This window comes from Dufourea novaeangliae, unplaced genomic scaffold, assembly GCF_001272555.1.
Source record: "Dufourea novaeangliae isolate 0120121106 unplaced genomic scaffold, ASM127255v1 scaffold112, whole genome shotgun sequence".
Classification (NCBI taxonomy): Eukaryota; Metazoa; Arthropoda; class Insecta; order Hymenoptera; family Halictidae; genus Dufourea; species Dufourea novaeangliae.
This window is the reverse complement of record NW_015373993.1, coordinates 1,917,962-1,937,006: the sequence shown is the minus strand read 5'-3', so window position 1 is coordinate 1,937,006 and position 19,045 is coordinate 1,917,962.

Genomic DNA, 19,045 nt, shown 5'->3' with positions numbered 1-19,045 from the left:
ATTTCCCATCGGGAGTCGGATAAACGCGCTTTAACCGAAACAGCTAAAGTTCTTAGACATTTACAGCGGCCGTAACGGCTAAAAGCGCGCGCGCGCCGAGGTGTACGTAAACTCTAAGCGCCCCACCGTTCCCGCCAAACTATTCTTGGACCGTCTAAGTACTTAACTGCACACGGCGTCCTTAGTTCAACGCTTAAATGACAATTCCGCCGAGAAAGGGGGGCCCACAGACAGATCGTTAAACGGGAATCGAAACTACGGAGTGACACTGATGTTGGGCCATCTTTCGCGGTTCGAACGATCTATGGATCGCGTTCCTCGGGTGGTAGTTAACCCCTTGGGTACATTTGACGACTCGTCTTTGCAAGAAACTCGTTATTCGAGTCATACAGTAGTTAGTATCAGTTGTAAAAAAAGAAAAAACTCTGTTCCATATGCGAAATTTTTTTCAAGAATGTTTAAATATTAAATTTATGCGTAAATTAGCGCTCGAAAGAAAGATCGAGGAAGGGAAACCCAAGAAATCCAGAACCTGGCCACGAGTACGATCCATCGATCACAGATCTCTTGATAAATCCCGGCGTGAATGGACACGGTGCGTTAACCTCCCCGAATCCGTCGGTGATTACACAACAGGAGGATTCGCGTGCCTGTTGTGTCCGATCGAAGACAATGGTCCCACGAACGATCGCTGTCTCACGGGATCACGTGAGAAAAGGCACCGTTTTCTGACGTGTACGTGCCGATACGACGGACTTTCTTTGGCCCCCGTCGATACCAACAATGGTCCCGTCGTTTCTCGTTCGTTCAGATCAGACGCCGATAAACCGTAATAAGCCAAGGTGGAACACCCGTGGAACTTATCCGCCCGATGGCGAATCATTTTTCTAATTAATCCCTTCCAGCGGAAGGAAAATGGCCGACGAGACGTGAGAAACAATGGCGACGCGCGTGTGTGTCTGGTAACGGAACTGGAAATTGAGCTGTGACACATGTGAGACCTCGTATAAATTCCTTTGTAATGTGACAGTTCTTTGGGACGGTGAATGATCGTAGTCGATAATTACATCGCGATTGTTGATATAAATTCTTATTTTCATGGACTGGCTTTACCCATTATGATCGAATCAATTTGGCATCGTTTAACAAATTTCAAATTGATATACACAGAGAATCAAATAATTTGTAATAATTATGGTGTCATAATATTTATAATCATTTATGTCAAGTTATTTACTTTATATTAAAAGGATGTTGAGAAGTTTCAGTGCTGTGTCCATTGGACAGTACTGGTCGAAAAGCATTACGGGTTGTTAAAGGTTAAGAAATATTTTATCTGTACGGGGTAATTTTCTGGTAACTAGGCCAGGTGATATAGTTATGTTTCATGGAAAGTTAGAAAGAAATCGTGGAGAAAACTTTTTTACTGTTCAACAAGCTCTGTAATCCGATTATATGATTGTTTTCGCAAGTGCAGTGGTGCATTCGCAAAATGCAATTGCATTTTCTTTGATGGATTTCTCTTAATGGAAAACTACGATTTTCTTGCATAGATTAATTCCTCGTGCAGTTCCGCGTGTAAACGGTACAAATACAGTCACATTGAAAACACAATACTTTACAAGATATTTCATTTTCTTCTCGAAAACTTTTGGGGTAAAAAAATGAAATATCTCGTAAAGTATTGCGATTAACCTTACTTTATACTCTTTTGTACGCAGACTGACACGAGGAATAAATTTTTCTAAAAGAAAAGATCGCAGTGTTGCGTTTTACAAAACATATGCAATCGCAGATTTCAAGTGCACCGATGCAAAATAATACGGACATAATAATTATAAATTAATCTATAAAATACTGAAGATAACCTTAAAATATTTATAACCGTGGACAACTAGTACCTAACAATTCCTTTAGATGTCACCCATGTAAATAAATTCAATTGTGGCTGCACAACACATACAAATCCCTTCCGCAATGCCCCAAAATCAGGCATTTAATTGAAAAGGCCCTGGGCATTATAATTCCACCCAGTACCGAATGTGTTAAACCGAGTCTCGAGGCGCGTAAATAGGATCGAAAGAATTGTGCTTCTGAAGGACTCACCGGGCTTGATCTGCTGAGGCCTGCCCTTCGCCGCGGACGTGTCCAGGAGCAGCAACAGCGCCAGGACCGTGAGGATCCTGCCCAGTCTGGTCATTCTCGTAGCTTACTATATATCTCTTATGCGTGTGTCTCTCCTTCGTAACCAGGCGAACGATATAAATATATACCCACGCGAATTCTGGTGGGTCCGCTGGACCCAACTACAGTATTTCGTATTACACCGAAAGAAAGATAGGAGATATTGGTCAACCGTGATTGTTGGGTGATGATGCTCGATCGCGACGAAACGGTCGACCTCGAATTCGCGAAGGTCGTGTACTACGATGATTTATCCGACTTATGTGGTGAAGAAATAGGAAACCGTGGCCTCGTGTTCGAGAAACGGCTCTACGGTGTGACGGACCAGCGGAGGATCGAGTGAGTGAGGATGGACTGACAGACGTGCGGGCGTACGCACGAGTCAATGAAGTGAGTGGGTACTCCACCCGTAGAGAGCCCTCACCTTACCCAACCGAACGCACCTCGCTGTCCCCTCGCGGCCTCCTCTCTGTTTCTCTCTTCCTCTCTCGTAAACGCTCGCGAGTATATATCTCCCTTTTACCTTGGCCTCCCTTCTTTTCCCCGTGTTCTCTTCCGTCCTCTATGGCCCATCGTCGCGTCTTCTTCTTCTTCTTCCTTCTCCGATCCGTCCGACTGCTGTTCCCCTCCTACTGGGTTCCTTCTTCCTCCTGGTCTGCGGTTCGTACCGTTCGTATCCCATACGTTTCTTCCTTTCCGTAACCGTGTGTTCCGCCTCCTTAACCCTTTTTTTCCTCCTTCGCCCTCTTTTGCTTCCTCTTCCACCTTTTGCTTCCTCGCTTCCGGGTCCAAGACGTCTGTATTCCCTAAACACAGTTCAAGGGGTGACCATTAAGATGATGATTCTACTTCCGCTGCTGTCTTCGTCGCCGGATTTTTTATCTGCGCCTCATTCTGGCTCTCCACGTTAATTTCCTTCGATTCCTGGCGCATGCCTTTGTACGGCCTCTTCCGCCTTTGACCACCAAGCTTAAACACCAGTTCTTTTGACATTCTGGCCGTGGTGCTTCTGGCCACTCCGCGAAAACGCGACCATGTGATTTTCGTCGTTACTTCTATAGAGTTACTTCTAGAGAATCCGCGTTGTTAGCTTCCTACGTGAACATTTTTCCTGCGGAGCAACGAACCACACACGGTGGTATGTTCTTCAGCTTTTTTAATGGTGTTCCCTTAAACTTCTTTAATGATGTTTTCTTCAACTCCTTTAATGGTATTCTCTTCAGGTTCTTAAATTGGTGCTTCATTCTTCGGGTTCTTCTCTGTCTTACCGGTAGAACTTCCTCTTGAGTACCTGTTCCCCGATCATCGTCAGGCCAACACGCCGTTAACTTCACTTTGTTTCTTTTCACGGGATCCATGGCCTTTGTTTCAGCTTCCTTCTCCCCTGCACCCTTTCTTCGTCTCTGGATCCACCACTTCCTGCATCTTCCGCGCAATTTTATTTCAGTCGTCGTTCATCTTCTTTCGCTGGCTTTTTTCTTAACACAAGTGTTGTACCGTTTCGTACGTCTCCCATGTTTCTCGCCCGGCTCTTTTTCTCTGAACCTTTCCAATTTCTTCCTGAGTGTTCTCCTTTTTACCGCCCTCTTCTCGCATCTTTTTCCTCTGATCTTTTCTATCACGAGTGTTCCGAACAACCGCGTCTTCCTCCCGCCTCTTTCTTTTTATCTTCCATCTTCTTCCTGGCTTTCTAACAAATTTATAACATATCTCGATACTTTCTTCGCAGCTCCCACGACGCACGGTTGCACTCTTCGCCCACTTTTCTGTTCGCCTCGATCTTTCTCTTCATCGTTCAGCCTCTTCGTCCTCTTTCTCCCTCGTTCGGTTAAACTCTTTCCGCCTCCTCTTTCTGCCGTCTACACATCCGGTGTGTGTACCCTTCGCTCCTTTATGCTTTTCGTTTTGTTCCCTGCCCACCCCCCCCTTCCCCCCCTTCTTTCTCTGCAGGCCACCTTCGGCGTAGGTTGTGCAACGCCAGGGTGATCCTCCTCATGCAAAGATCCACGAGGCTCGGTTCTAACTGCAAAGATATGTACTTTACGAGAGGCTTTAGCCCGCGCGAGCGATTCTCAGGGAGCCTTCGGGATTCCCGCGTTCCTCTCTGCATCCTTTGCGTGTCCCCCACCTCCCCCCTTTCCCCATCTCGTGGCGGTTTCTGTCGTATTAACGTGCCCCTCTCACCCTCCTACCATGCCCCCGTAACGACCAACGCGTAATTTCCGCTGGAATTGTCAGATCTCCAAGATGTCTTTTCACTGTTCTTTCTTTTTTCGTTCTCCTGAACCGGTAAATTCTCGCTCTGATCGCGTTTTGATCGTTTTCGCTTCAGATCTCGTGTTAAACCGTGAACAATACGTTCTGTAAGGTAATAAATACACACACGTATAATGTGTTGTGAAAACCAATTTTTTTGTGTTTGTGAAGAAATAAAATCAAGGTTTTTACACAGAGGCTAATTTGTAATTAACAGTTCCCCCGAAAAAGACAGTAAATCCTCACTGAGTGTTCAAAGGGTTCTCAGCACTGAACATTTTCATAAAATCAAATATCATTCGCTTTAGAATTCGAAGCTCTATCACAACCCCAATGAAAGCTCTTTGTCAGTGCCAGGGAACCTTCGAAGACTCATCGATGATCTACACTACTTTTTATATTTTGTACGTATACCGTGAATGAGCTGAAAAGGGTCGAAGAACCTTATCGAACCAAGCTCGTCACGGAACTTAACTAAAGAAGGAAAAATGGCACTAATAGGAGAGATTCCTCGAAGTAGCAAACACGGTTTGAAATTCGCGGTGAAATAGTTTTCGCGGGACAGGCTGCATAAATCAAGCAGACTTTCATTTTTTATCAGCCACCAGTTGCGAGGCCCCGCTCGTTTCACGTCGGGCAATACGTTTCGTTCCCTTCCCCTGCAAAATGGACCCTCCCTCCCCCTTCCAAAAAAAACCTCTGCCAGAAATTATTTCGATCGTGATACCAACAGCCGCGAGAAGAGAGTTAAGTGGCGCGATGAATCATTTCTCCGCGCTGTGCACAGTGAAATTTAACGCTGTGGCCTGCTCTAATGCCACCGCGGCGATCTGGGTTCCCAAACGGTCGAAAAAATTATTGTTATTCCTTAACAGTGCAAACAGATGTCTGACAGTTTGATAAAAAAAAAAACGACACTTAACATCTGAGTGTGTGACGCGATTTACCTTTATTTAATGTTCGTCTAATTATTTACACCTTCCAAGGAAATCAAAGGAAGAAGGTCTGCGTCAAGGGATTATGAAGTTAAGAATAAACGGGGGCACACTTATAGAAACGTGAAATTTCGTGGGCAATTTCGCGCGGCCGGAATGAGCGGCTACGGTGGCAAACAGAAAATCGTATTACCAAGTAAAATGATTTCGAGACGGAATAATGTTTCCATTGAGATGCGGTACACCGTACAAATAACCGGGGAATGTTTGCATAGGACCGGGGGAACACAGAGCGACGGAACTCATCTTTTCAGATGTTTCCCTGTACGCCGATCGCCGGGAGCCGCGTAGAGAAATGAATAAAAAATGGCGGTGGTGGCGCACGAAAACGCGATAAGCCGTTTAAACTCTTATGTTCCTCCTGATGAATTCGTAAAACCGATTAGCCTTGCTCCAAACGCATAGGAATAATTTTCTTTTCAATCCTCAGGGTGTTCCGGAAACAGTCCCAGGAATGTTTAATATTTATACAGGGTATCAACCTGGAGTACCAAGACTGTCGACGATATTAAAAGATATTTCTGACAAAAGTTAAATGGTATCAGGAGGCATAGTTTCTGATGTGAGTTTTTTGTATTTCGCCACGTAGAGGTCATATGAAGGTTAACTTTGTTTTTTTAAAGGGAATCTTATAACTTTTAATATACTAATTCGCCATAAGTGACTTAATACCTTATGTAGGGAATAACGAGTACCATCAAGCATGCATTAAAAAATATATACCGATTCCATTTAAAAAAAAAACAAAGTTGACCTTCATAGGACCCCTACATTAGAAAGTGTGTCCCCCGATACCATTTAATGTTCGTGAAAATATAATTGTGTAACCTTGAATCTCAAACAGTGAGATTATAAATGAAAGAAAAATAACTAGAATTAGACACCGTCCATTTTGGAAACCTATGGTTTAGGGCAAGGACCAACAATGATAGCCTCACCAAAGAACTCCATTACTGCTTCGTTTTGAGGGTTAACTCGACGCCCCCAGAAGCCAGAACAGGTCATAATTTCTAGAAAATTCACTTTTAAAGAGCGATCTGAACCTCCTCCGATCACTAAACCCGACACTAGCTGAATGGAAGCGCGGACCTGAAAAAATCTAAAAGTGGATACGGTCCAGAGTGGAGTTTTCTACGAGCCAACCCGGACGGACCTTATTACGCAATCTCGGTTATCAAGGAAGACATCGCGAAGCTCCACGGAATTTTCTTCTGCAACCAGGGCGTTCCTCGTCGCCCCAGGGCTTAGAGCACGGCCGTGAACTGAGAGTGGGGGTTGGGGGAGGAACATCGAGGCAGATATTTCCGATGTCGTGCCTCCGTGGCGCGATAAACCGAAAGCGGAGAGTTTAACAACGGCTCCCGAGGAAACGGTGGCCGTGTGCAACTTTGTGATCCGTAAGGGGTAGGGGAACGGCTAATCTGCCATCTCAGCCTTGAACGCGCGTCCTTTTCGAAGCCTCGAGACTTCGTACGATCGAAAAATCAGATACGATCTTCGAGGAGAACCTCTTACCCGCTCCTACAACACGCCTTCGTCTCCTGACATTGTAGGCGAAGCACCACCGAAAAGACAAAGAGGATAAATCGCGACTCCTGCCCCAGTCATGTCACATTTATCGAGAAAGGGTGAAGTTTTTGATAATTATAGGAATAGGAAATGAGGAATTAATTGATTTGTGGCAATGAAAAGTTATTACTTTGTATCACGTGCTCGTCAATGTACAATCGGTATAGATCGAGAATTTTTATTGCAAAATTACATTTTTTAAAGTGATTCATAGATGCAAGTCTTTTCTCGAGCATCTTGTTGGGTTAAGAATGAAATAGAAAACTCTTGAATCTTTTATTATATATCGCAGAAGTAATCGGTACAGTGAATCCTCGATGTGTGTTCGAAGGCTACTTGGCACTGACGAGGAGAGGACTCCAGATGTTACGCTGACTTTTTTAACGAGGTTTAGCACAGTGATAGAGCTTGAAATTCCTAAGCCAATAATATTTGTTTCAGCCGTATATGGCCATTAGTTTATTAAATATTTAATGTTCAATGACGAGGAGCCTTCGAACACTTTCGTTAAATAGTTTTCCAAACAGATTTGCTACGATAAGCATTGTACGTGTATACTTGCGTGTCCCTTAAACGTAAATTGAAGCTATATTCGCGCGATATTGGGACCCACGGGGACGTCGATCCATCAGCGAGCGAATTAACGCTGAATAAAACTGAAAGGATCGTTCGAGGATTCTGTTTGATCGTGTCGAGGTCCCACAACGCCGCTTTCCCTCCCGTCCCAGGAGAGAATTCCCGCGATGAACTTTGACGATATAGAGTTTATATGCATCCATTTCTTCGATACCCGACGAATCGATCGATTCTGTCGCGATGGATAATAATCGGTGACGATAGTACTCGATTTTTTGTCCAAAATCGAATTTAGTGAACATGCATATTATTCGTTTTCTTCGAGTCGACGTAAAATACTCTTTCACTGGTATTAACTTTTAAGGTTTAGAATAAATGTAACACTTGCCATAAGAATAGAATTCCTTTTGCATCTGGGAAAACATAAACGATAAAGTAATTCTTCAGAGTGAAGTCGTAAAAAAGCTCGTATGGCAAGGGGTTAACATTCGGTTGTTACGTTCCTTGTTGGATCAGCGTTAAAAATTCGCGTGGGAAAGAACTCTTTCCATCTGGTAACGAAACGACTCCAGGTTCCCTAGATTCGTCGTCGCGGCGAGATAGATGGACTTGTCCGCGGCAGGCTTTTCCACCCCCTCCCCGTCCCTCCTTTATTGGCCGTCCCTTGCAACCATCAGCGTCCCATTTGTCCCGTGGCAGTTACACTTCGCCTTTGTCCCGACCTGTCGCGAGGGACGCAATAGACACATACACACGCGTTCCGTCGCTTTTCCCTGAGGTTTCGTTTTTTTCTTCCCCCCGCTTCGAATTCAAGTCGAATCGGAAAGTTACGTCCGGTCTTCGGTCCCGATTGGCTCCCATTCCTGTCCCTTTCCTTCTCGCCGCACGCGGAACAAACAGCGAGCAAGTTTTTACCCGGTTCTACGAATCGGCTGAGTGGCTGGAAGATTGAATTATTCACTGGACCCCATCGCTTTTCTGCTTCCGATCGGTCGTTTCGTCAGGCGATCGTAGGGTAAACACCGATGAACGAACACTTCGGAAATCTTGAAACTATTAAAGTCGAATTTTAAATGATAATAATACTATGAAATATTTGCCACGTGGATATTAGAATATTTCATGTCTGTACCTTTTTACAACGTACAGATGGCGATTTGAGAAATTGTAAAAACGTAGTTAAATAAATGGAAAAGACGAAATAAAGATTTCACTGGTAAATGAATATGTACGTAATATTAAGTAAGCAAATTGTTTGCATATACAAAAAGGAATTGAAGAAAAATCAATATTCAATCAGTTGTTTATTTTATTAATGTAATTTACTCGTTTTTATATATTCACCCGTACGCCATCGTATCAATCACAATATAAATTAAATATAAATGTTCACGAATCAATCCGCCGTTATTGCAACCACACGAAGTACGTTTAGTGTGTTATGAATCCTATCAAGTTTCAGATAATACTAAAAACATCGTTGAATGTTCCCGAAGTTTTTTACTCGCGACAAATTTCGGACGAGATAGTGCCCACGCTATAAACCCATAAAACCCACCGTCTACTAATTACTTCCCGTCGTCTAGAGAAGTTCGTCGTACGTCGTACGCGATATTCGTCGATTGGATTTTTATGGTGGACGCCGGTTTATCCGAGGGTAGCTTAATCCAGCGTTCTGTTAACCGAACTCCTGTGCACGACAGAAAGACGTTTCAAATGGATTTTTTTTTAACGAACCGTCCACATGTGAATATTATAAATTGAATAGCCATTTTTTTGTTTTTACTATTTTGTGTACAATAAATCCTCGATGAGTGTTCGAAGGCTTCTCGGCACTGAACATTAAATATTTCATAAACTAGTGGCCATGTGCTGAAACAAATATTATTTGCTTCAGAATTCCAAGCTCTATCACTGTGCTCGACCTCAGTACCGAGAGGAGCCTTCGAGCATTCATTGAGAATTTACTGTATGTGATACCAATTTAGGGAGAGATATATTAAATCGTGGATCTCGAGTGGTCCAACTTCATGGTCCAACAGGGTATCCAGCCCGAAATTTCTGTATCTAATCAAACGGTTCGTCGATACAGAAATTTATTCGAATTTCCAAACAATGTAATGTTTCATCCTCCTCTGTTTTTAACTCTCAAAATTTCACGAACGTGAAAGAAGCCTGTTAGCGGTGAACCGATATTCCTAACAGGGACCAAAACGCGAATGATTTTTTGATCGGATCAGGATGTTTGTAATTGAACGTGGAAGGGGGTGGGGGAGCAACAGACAGATGCACGTGCGTGAATGGTTACACAGGGGAAAAAAGAATATTGGCCGTGTGAGTGAAATCCGTTCCGCGTTCGACGAACTGAAATTTCGAGTTAACATGCAACTTTTGGTTTCTGCACTTTTTTGACGTTTCACGAGGCTTTTCAGCCGACGGACGTTTCTTTTTTTTTTTCATTGGGATTGTGCTGCGGGTTGTACGCCACTTCAAAAGGTGCAACGTCCGCGCACAAATTGACAACGGTTCCAATGGCCCGCCTCTTTTTTTTTTCATAAATTTCTCAAAACGGAAATAACTTGCGCTCTTGTTCGTAACGCGATTAATAGTCATTTATCGAGTAGAAACTTTCAAACGTCCCTTTGCGCGCTGCTATAGTTTATTGTTCGATGGAAATTCGAATCTGCGTATACAGGGTGGACCATGAAACGTGATCAATTTAGATCATTCTACTGCTAGCTGTTCGATCGAACATTTTTTTCGCTAATATACTCGTAACATAATTCAAGGCGAGGTTCAAGACGAGTTCAAGATAGTTGATATTAAAACGAATTCGTCAAGTATAATGGGAAATAATATTACCATCTGTTTTGGGACATAAAATTAACAAAAACCCCTATTCCATAGGATAATTAACCCCTGCACATAGGTATCCCTCGAACATACTCAAAACTCTGTAGATCTCAGAAACGAAAGGAACCTCTGTCCCCCGAGTTCTTAATCTCCCCAGAAATCGGTCTAAATCCACTTCGTGAAATATCGAGTTGAACCAGTGAGACGTAAGTCAACCCGAAAAACTTGGACATTCGACACTTCTGTCCCGATCAGAACCGGACCCAGAACGCAAACACAGTCGATTCAAGTCGCTAATTTATATTCTAGCTCTGACCAGCGTCACGCCACCGCCCATCGGGGGAATACAGTTAATCGAGTCTGTCGTTAATTGAACAAACGCAATTGCTCGGTGCAACACACGCCAGCCCCGCGGCTACTGGACTCTCCTAACCGAACCGACAGTTCGTTCGGTCGGTTTGTCGGTACGTAGCCGGTGTCCACCGCGTAGATGGCTAATTGTGATGTCGGGACGAGAGAGTGAAGAGATCGTTACGTCGTACATCACCCATTTATGGCTGCGTAGCCACCTGGCGTCGCCTCTGGTTTCGCATGAAGATAGAGCCGTTTCGAACGAAAGCCGACCTCCCGTGAGTATCGAGTATTTTGTAACGAGGCTACCTGCCATCGCGGATCAATTTCTCCCTTTTTCTTTTTACAGAATGTATGTGTGTGTGTGTGTACCCTTCGTTTCTCGAGCAGACGATTTCAGCCTCCTATGAACCGTGCGCGTCATCGTCCATGGAATTCCCCGTTCGATCCAGGAAAAGTCCTGGGCGAGGTACGTCGGAGATCGTTCACCCACGACCACCCATTGGGCTCGAGATACCGCTCGAGATTTTCATTAGAATCGTGTCCAGCCATGAGAATCGTTCGAGGCTCTTCCGTTTCGCTGGTGGGCCAATCGTGCGCGTAATTTCGGTCGATACAGATGAGAGAAGTTCCTAACTTGTACGTGAGGAATTTATGCTATACGATAGACAATACGTGTTGCTTGTACAGGGTGTCACATTTAAATCGACCCACTTGAATATCTCCGAAAATTCGTTCCTCTTTAACCATTAAAATTTCAAAGTCTTTCCGATCTATGCACTCCCTCTTCGAACCGTAAATCTCGACGAAACGAATAGTTCTACTCCGTGAAGAATTCTAAATAAAAACTCGAGGATCTTTCAAAGGGGAAAAGAATCTTCTAAATAATTCACTGATCTCTGAGAACCAGACGGAGGCGGTGTCCTCGTGTAAACAGGAGATGCTTCAAGGGATGCATACATACACGGTTAAAATCTCTGTAACAGAAGTCGCGGGGGAATATTTCTACCAGACGGATTGGCCAATCGTGGCGGAGATCAGGGTGTTTCAAAGCGGAAACGGGAAACGTTTTCACGGAAATGCATCTTGCCAGGCCGGCAGGACCCGCGGGTAGGAAAATATTTGTTCACGAATGAAATGTGTGGACTGCAATTAGAGGCGGATGACGGTTGTTTGAAGAAGCGAATAGAGGGGGTGGTACGTTTTAAGGGAGGTGGTTTCTGGCTGGCCGGGGGCGATATTGCGAGCGAAATACCCGCGACCCCGTAATTAGAACAAAGAAGAAACGACACGGAGGGCGGATGACGAATGGGGGATGATATCCGAAAAACCGACGGCCCAATTTCGCCGTGGCGCACTGACTGGTGAAATATTTCTCCCGTTCGTCGTCGTTGTCGCGAAAATCACGGCCCCTTTTCTTGCTCGAGGTAATTATATTGAAAGCCTGAACGGAGACACGTGTTTGTCCGTGCAACTGGAAAACTGGCGCCGAGGAAGGAAGCCAGTGGCCATTAAGAAATTAGAGAAAACTGCGGAGATTCTTCGGCTCGTTTGAATGTTGGCGATCCTGCGGGAACTTTAATGGCGAGATTGGCAAGTTCGAATGAGAAACGTTCGCTGGATTCACTGGGAAGGGGAAGAATGTTCTTGATGGCACTGAATGTATAGTAACGGAAAAAATATGTATCGATGACTTTTACCATCAATTGACTAATTATTATGATTGACTAATTGATTCCCATCTGGATATATTTTAATCTAAGTCCAACTAGTTCTAGTGTACTTGGAAGTAGAACATTCTTAACGTAATATTACATTGAAAATAGTATTGTCAATTCGTGATAAACGTCAATAATGTATGAATACAGTAAATCTTCGATGACTGTACGAAAGCTCCTCGTGACAAAGGTATGAAGGAATCACAGTTTGGTCGGATATTTTGACAGCCACTGTATGCATATGGGGACACCAAAATCTTTCAAGGATTTAGGGCATCTAATGGTCTTGATCCGGTCTTGGCTAAACGTGAGATATTCATCGAAAATGCGATTGTTTCTGATAGTGCTCGCGCGGCTCTTGAACCAGCCTGTACCTCCGTTTTCCCGTGGAACTTAATTTCAATTAACCGTGTCGTGAACAGACCTCGTTATTAATGTCCCTGAACGCGCGAAGTCCCATTGACTACCGATACAGTTGCCGTTTTAACAACCGCAACTGAATTTTACGAGCGACACCACCCCGCCGTTGCATCGTATATATCGGGGGTGAATTAGAATGGAATCGTGTAAAAGGCTTAACTAGATTTATTAACGGGGGAAGCACGTATAATAGCGATAATCGTTGGTGAATTCGATCTGCCCAGTTTTAAGGGGGACACACGTTTATGAACAAACGGCCGAAGATTATTGTTAATCGTGCCAAGTGTTATTTCGTCGCATTAACACGTGCCGAATAATTGGATCGCGTTTAATTCATGGCGTGGTTGTGTGCAGTTCTTCAATTGGGGTACTTGGAATTTATTTAAACGACAAGTAACAGATTCGAAATTCAGAATTGCCATTTTACAGTTCTGTAAACAATACATTACTTAGAACACTTTATCTTCTATCAATTCAAAAGTTTCATTACGATTGGTGGAGGAAAGAAGTACAGTAAATCCTCGATGACTGTTCGAAAACTCCTCGGCACCGAACATTAAATATTTATCATAAACTAATGGCCATATACGACTGAAATAAATATCAGTGACTTCAGAATTCGAAGCTCTATCACTGTGCTAAACCTCATTGAAAAAGCGTGGTTCTCGCGCGTGGAGTCTTACTTATCAAAACGATACAATTACGACGCGGTAGTTCCTGGTTTTGCATAATGCATATCGGCGTGCCGGAGTAATGTTCAGTCGAAGCATCGGCGGTAGCACTAATTTCCGTGAATCGAACAGCGCCAGGAAGCTTTTTTTGCGGTGTCGACGAGCACCGCTGGCCCGATCGTAGGAAATGTACTTAAGGCCGCGTGGTTGTATCGAGTGATTAGCGATGGGACCGATACCGTTGGGGACATCCGACACCAGAGTTGGGCACAATTTTATTTCGAATCAGACATAGTGAAAAGCTGCAGTATCTAAGATCGTCATTCCGACCTTTAAACAGTTCATGAGATTAAATAATTGTTTCCAAAGTGTCTACTCGTTCAAGAAGAAATATTATTTTATGATAAAAATTGGAATCACCACGTTCAATCAAGTAAAAATGACGATATATTTTTCTCATCTTTTATTCGTTATTCGAAAGTTTTCATCTAGATAATGAATTTGCCCATCTCTCGTGTTTGGCAAATTGAATATCTGAATAAAGTCACGACTAACGAAGTTAAAAAAGTATATCGTCATTTTGAATCGTTTGAACGTGTTAATTCGAATTTTTATAATATAATAATCAGACTGCGGATTTGTATGCAAAATAAAAGTTCCTAAAGTAATTTATAAACGCAGGAGCGATTGAATGTTTTTCAATTATTCGAATGAATTCGAATAAAATCGTGCCCATCTCTGCCCAACGATTCCGGTATCCGTGGTCTTCTTCGAAAATAATTTTACGATATATGTCACTGATTAAAAATCTCTTGGACGGTATTTTTCCAGAAAGAATTTACCCACCCTATTCCACACGTCGCGTCTCCCGCCCCTTCCATTTCCGTGTCCCCCCAGGCAACCTCTATATACACTTATCAAGAACGAGTTATGCCTCCGTGGTTCGTACATATTTCCGAATTTTCGCCCGGTCAGATTTCGAAATTTCAACATTTCCATTTCCCCGTGTGTTTCCGTGCTCTCGGGGTCTATCTCCACTCATCTTTCATCCGGGGATCCCGACTACGTTTCGCGTGCATCCTTCCCTCAATCCCCCGGGCGAATCTCCATACATTTCTATTTTCGTACGTCTCCGTTCGCGTCGTGACGTCGTTCCCATAATTCCCCCCAGGCGTGCGCGCGCTTCTGTAATTCCAATTTCCACGTTTCTACGTCTTCGAAATCCGTTGCCCGTTCTCGGACCGTTGCGAATCGTGGTACCACCTCCAGAATGCTGGTTCCATCAGAATCTCCCCTATTGTCTAGCAGAGATGATGCATCGTGGATAATCGAACTGGATCGCCACGGGTAGATCGGGATGTTAACCCTAATCCGTCCCTTGTGTCAATTTGACACAATTTTCTCCTAAGAAATGACGTCATTCTGTCATGTGTTGGTAAATTTAGCTGAGGCTTCGTGATTTTTACTTTAAAGAATTTTTAAATTTAACTATTTATCACTTCATTTTATTAACATTTACCATTAGGGAAATTAGACATCGAGGGAGAGATTCAATAGCGAAAATGAGGGATACATAAGGGTTAACTCTTCGAGGCACACGATTTTAAAGAAAATAAAAACGCTAGTTGCACAGAATTTTGTTTAATACAAAAAACATTATATAAAAATTAAATATTAAACAGTATGACCATCAGTAACTTCAACTTTTCCAGGTGGGTTAAAATATATCCCTAAGCAAAAGGTGGGACAGTTTTTAACCCACGTAACCCTAAAGAGTTAAGTGGTTCCACCGTCATTTTGGGGAGAATCATCCCCCTTGTGTGACTCAGGGGACGGATCTCCGATCACGGATCGGACCGTGCGCGAGCGTATTGGTCCCATCGCTATCCGGTGATGATCGCCGAGGCGGGCGGTCGGGCTTCTTTTCCCCCAGAGCTTCTTCCAGGCCGACTCACGATCCATGTTTCATGAGGCTATCTCCTCTCGTGCTCGAACTAGAGAGAGGGCCAACGGCCACGTAGAGTCACTTACAAACCGACGGGGAGAGGAGGCAAGACGGTACTCTGAATCACGGGGCACCTAGGCGATTCTTTGTGATCGATGTATTCGCGACACTGCGGCGCCTCCCGCCTCCTTTTGCTCTTGTTATGTAATAGTCTCTACCTCGCGGGGGGGCTGATATCGACAAATTCATTATCTAGATAAGAAGTTCCGAGTAAAAGATTTAAAAAAAAGTATTTCGCTATTTTTTTATCGATTGAATTCCATTTTTTATGATACAATAATGTTTCTTCTGTAACCCCCATACGTCCCTCGTGTTCCGAACTTAATTTGTCCCTCGGTGTTAAATTGACACAGTGGTAAGAAATTAACGTAACGAAGAGATAAACAGTTAAATTTGCAATTTCTCTAAAATAAAAGTCACGGAGTTTCAGCTAAACTTACCTATACATGACAGAATTATATCATTTCTTAAGGGAAAAATGTGTCAAATTGACACGAGGGAGAAATGAGGGTTAAACGAGTGGGTTAAAGGTTAGGATCACGATCTTGGATATTGATAAACTTTTTTTTCTCCATAAATTGGTAAAACAATACATTGCACGATCTATCTCATCGTCGTTTAAAGATCCAGACCTCCTCTGTTGCACTTCCCATTAATTAATACATTCGTATTTCCTGTAATTCATAGCTCGGCTCGTACGGAATCCTGATCTCGAAGTCTTCCGCGCGCGTAACGACAATTACAGAGCGAGCGTTCAGAAAAGGATCGCCAAGAAAGTCGAGGACCGTCTCCGTGTCCCTTCTTCCCGTTCCCCATCTAACCGGAGCCACCGCGAGTGACTCCGTTACCGAGAACTCAGTGGGTGATAACGAAAGATCTACAGTCTGTTACTTAAGCAGATCGATGGTCGATCCGCTGGGAGAAACGAGCTCGGCCCCCAGAGCCGGTCGTTTCGCCAAACGTGCTCTCTCCCCCTCTCTTTCTCTCTGTGGGGGACACGTGGCGAGCGTAAGTCACGCCAACCCTCGTCCAGACCGCAAAGAGGAGCTTCGTCGAATTCGTCGACGATTCCCTGAAATCACGTGGATTATATTACCGGTACGCACCTGGATTTCGCGCGTCCAAGGGAGCCGCGACCATCTTCTACGAAATCGGCCCGCACGACATCCCCCTGGACGAGATATTCCGACGTCCTGTGTCCATTATTATTCATCGCCGGCGTGCACGCACACGATTTCGTGTTTTCACGTTCTTTCATTTTCAACCATCGTGACCGTTTTTCGGCGCGCGGAACACCGGCGGACGAATCTTTATTTCCTTATCTCTCGCACTCGAGTGTAAGATCTTTTTTTTTATCGTACTTGTTCATTTTGAATTTATAATATTGTCGTTCACGTTACACGCGAACACATAAAATATACACGAATTGGTTATGTTTTTATGTGTACCAGTGATTCATTATTTGCTTCGAGAACAATTCCAAGACTCGACTTACCTCATTCGTCAACACCTTTCGCTACGTTTTCAACCGAGACTTTTACAGTACGCTTTATTTTTAACTGTTCTTCGGGAAAACGATTGCGATTGATTACACCCCCGGTATATCGAATATTTACAACCTGACATGAAGTATCAATCATTTGCAATAAACATGCTCTTGTCTAACTCTAAATATTAATGTCGTTTATGTGTAAAAAGCTCGAGAATTAATATGGTCTCCCTGAAACCAGGTTCGCATACGTATAACAATGTTAAAAACGCAATGAAAGTATTTACGAAATCATACCGGTATCTTCCATCGTAGCGACCGATGTACCGATCCCTCGTAGATAGTGTTTCAGCGTTGAGGATTTCTAGGAAAAAAAATTGCCGCCAATGTAACCGGCATCGATGGCGTATCGCGCGAAACGAGAATGAAAAATTCCAACGACAGGAAGCCGATGATGCGTCGTTACAGCCGGTGCATTCTTCGATTCCCGATACGCCGCGCCGTGATGAGAGAAATTTAAACGAAACAGAGAACGGGGTCAGGTGAACTGATGTTCGTGTAAACGCAGTAAAGGGGGGGGGCACACGGAGTGGAAACTCGCATTAATCCGTGGCTCGCTACTCGGCCCAGTGTGTGTACTCTGCTCTTTTTTTTCTTCTCTGGAGTTTTGCCCCGTCCCTTTTTCGCTATCCGCTTTTCGCTTCATTTCTCTCTCGAACACGCTATAACGTCGGCTGGTATTCACCGCGATGGCATACGGCCAACCAGACAGGTCTACACGTTTCCTCGTACAACGCGCAGATAACGCGGGAAAATGTCTGTACCTCTGCCAGTGATAACTCACTGATGACTCTCGATACCTTATCCATTTTTCCCTAGCACATCCTTTCCGTTGAGTTATCGTTCCGTCCGTTCCCAGTGTTGCCGTCAACCTTGATGAGTTATACAGTTCTATCCAGTCGAAGGTGCAATTGATTAGGTAACACTTTTGTAATATTATTCTATCTATCGAATTGATTATTGCACCCAGTCGGTTTACCTTGCGAGTTCACGATTTGCCGCGAAGCTTCTGCAACCGAAATGTGTCGCCATCGGGTAGTGGAAGGAAGATACTGATCGATAAAGAACAGTTACTAGTGTCGTCGCCTTCTTTGCCGATGCATGCGATGAAGAGTCTTTCTCTTATTTCGATAATATAGACAGTGATACTCAAATGGTAAAAAAATTGTTTAGCGAAGAATAGATAGCGCGGAAGATTAGTACAGTAGGCAATCGTTTATTGCAGGCTATTTCTTTAGAAGTCTTTTAGGAAGTAGTAAAATCTTTTACAAAAATTCAATGAAATACTTTCAGGTACCCAATTTAGGACTATGAAATTAGAATGTTCAAGAAAAGGTAAAGAAGTTTCATATTTGCAATTATTTTATGATACTGTAACAGAAATCGGTATCCTGTGAGAAAAATCGTATTTAACGATATGAAATGAATAATAAATAACGGTCTTAGGGATTTCTAGTGAAGAACTAAATCTTCAAAAGGAACATGTCGCTTAAACAAATTAGTGAAAAATGACATTAATTTGGGGAAGATGAACATCATAAATAAACGAGAGCGGTAGAGCGAGCCGTGGTATCAGTGCACTCCATAGGTGCCGACGCGTGCCGAACGATGCCGAAGATGCTCGGAGTGGGCGAACGGGAGAGAGCGAACCGCGGTATCGGTGTCTGTCGGTCTCTCTCTGTCGGTGTGACGCGCCCTGGAATTTCAGGGGTATATGGGGGGAGGTGTGCGAGCAAGAGAGTACGGTAGAGCGTGCCGAGTATCGGTGCTCTCCGTCGATCCAACGCGCTAGTGTGTTGCGTCACCCAGTTTATTGACTTAGCCGTGTACGCCGTGTACCAAGGTCGTACCAGCCCGTGCAGGTCTGTGCTTGCTTCCTCACTTTGTCGTGAACCGTC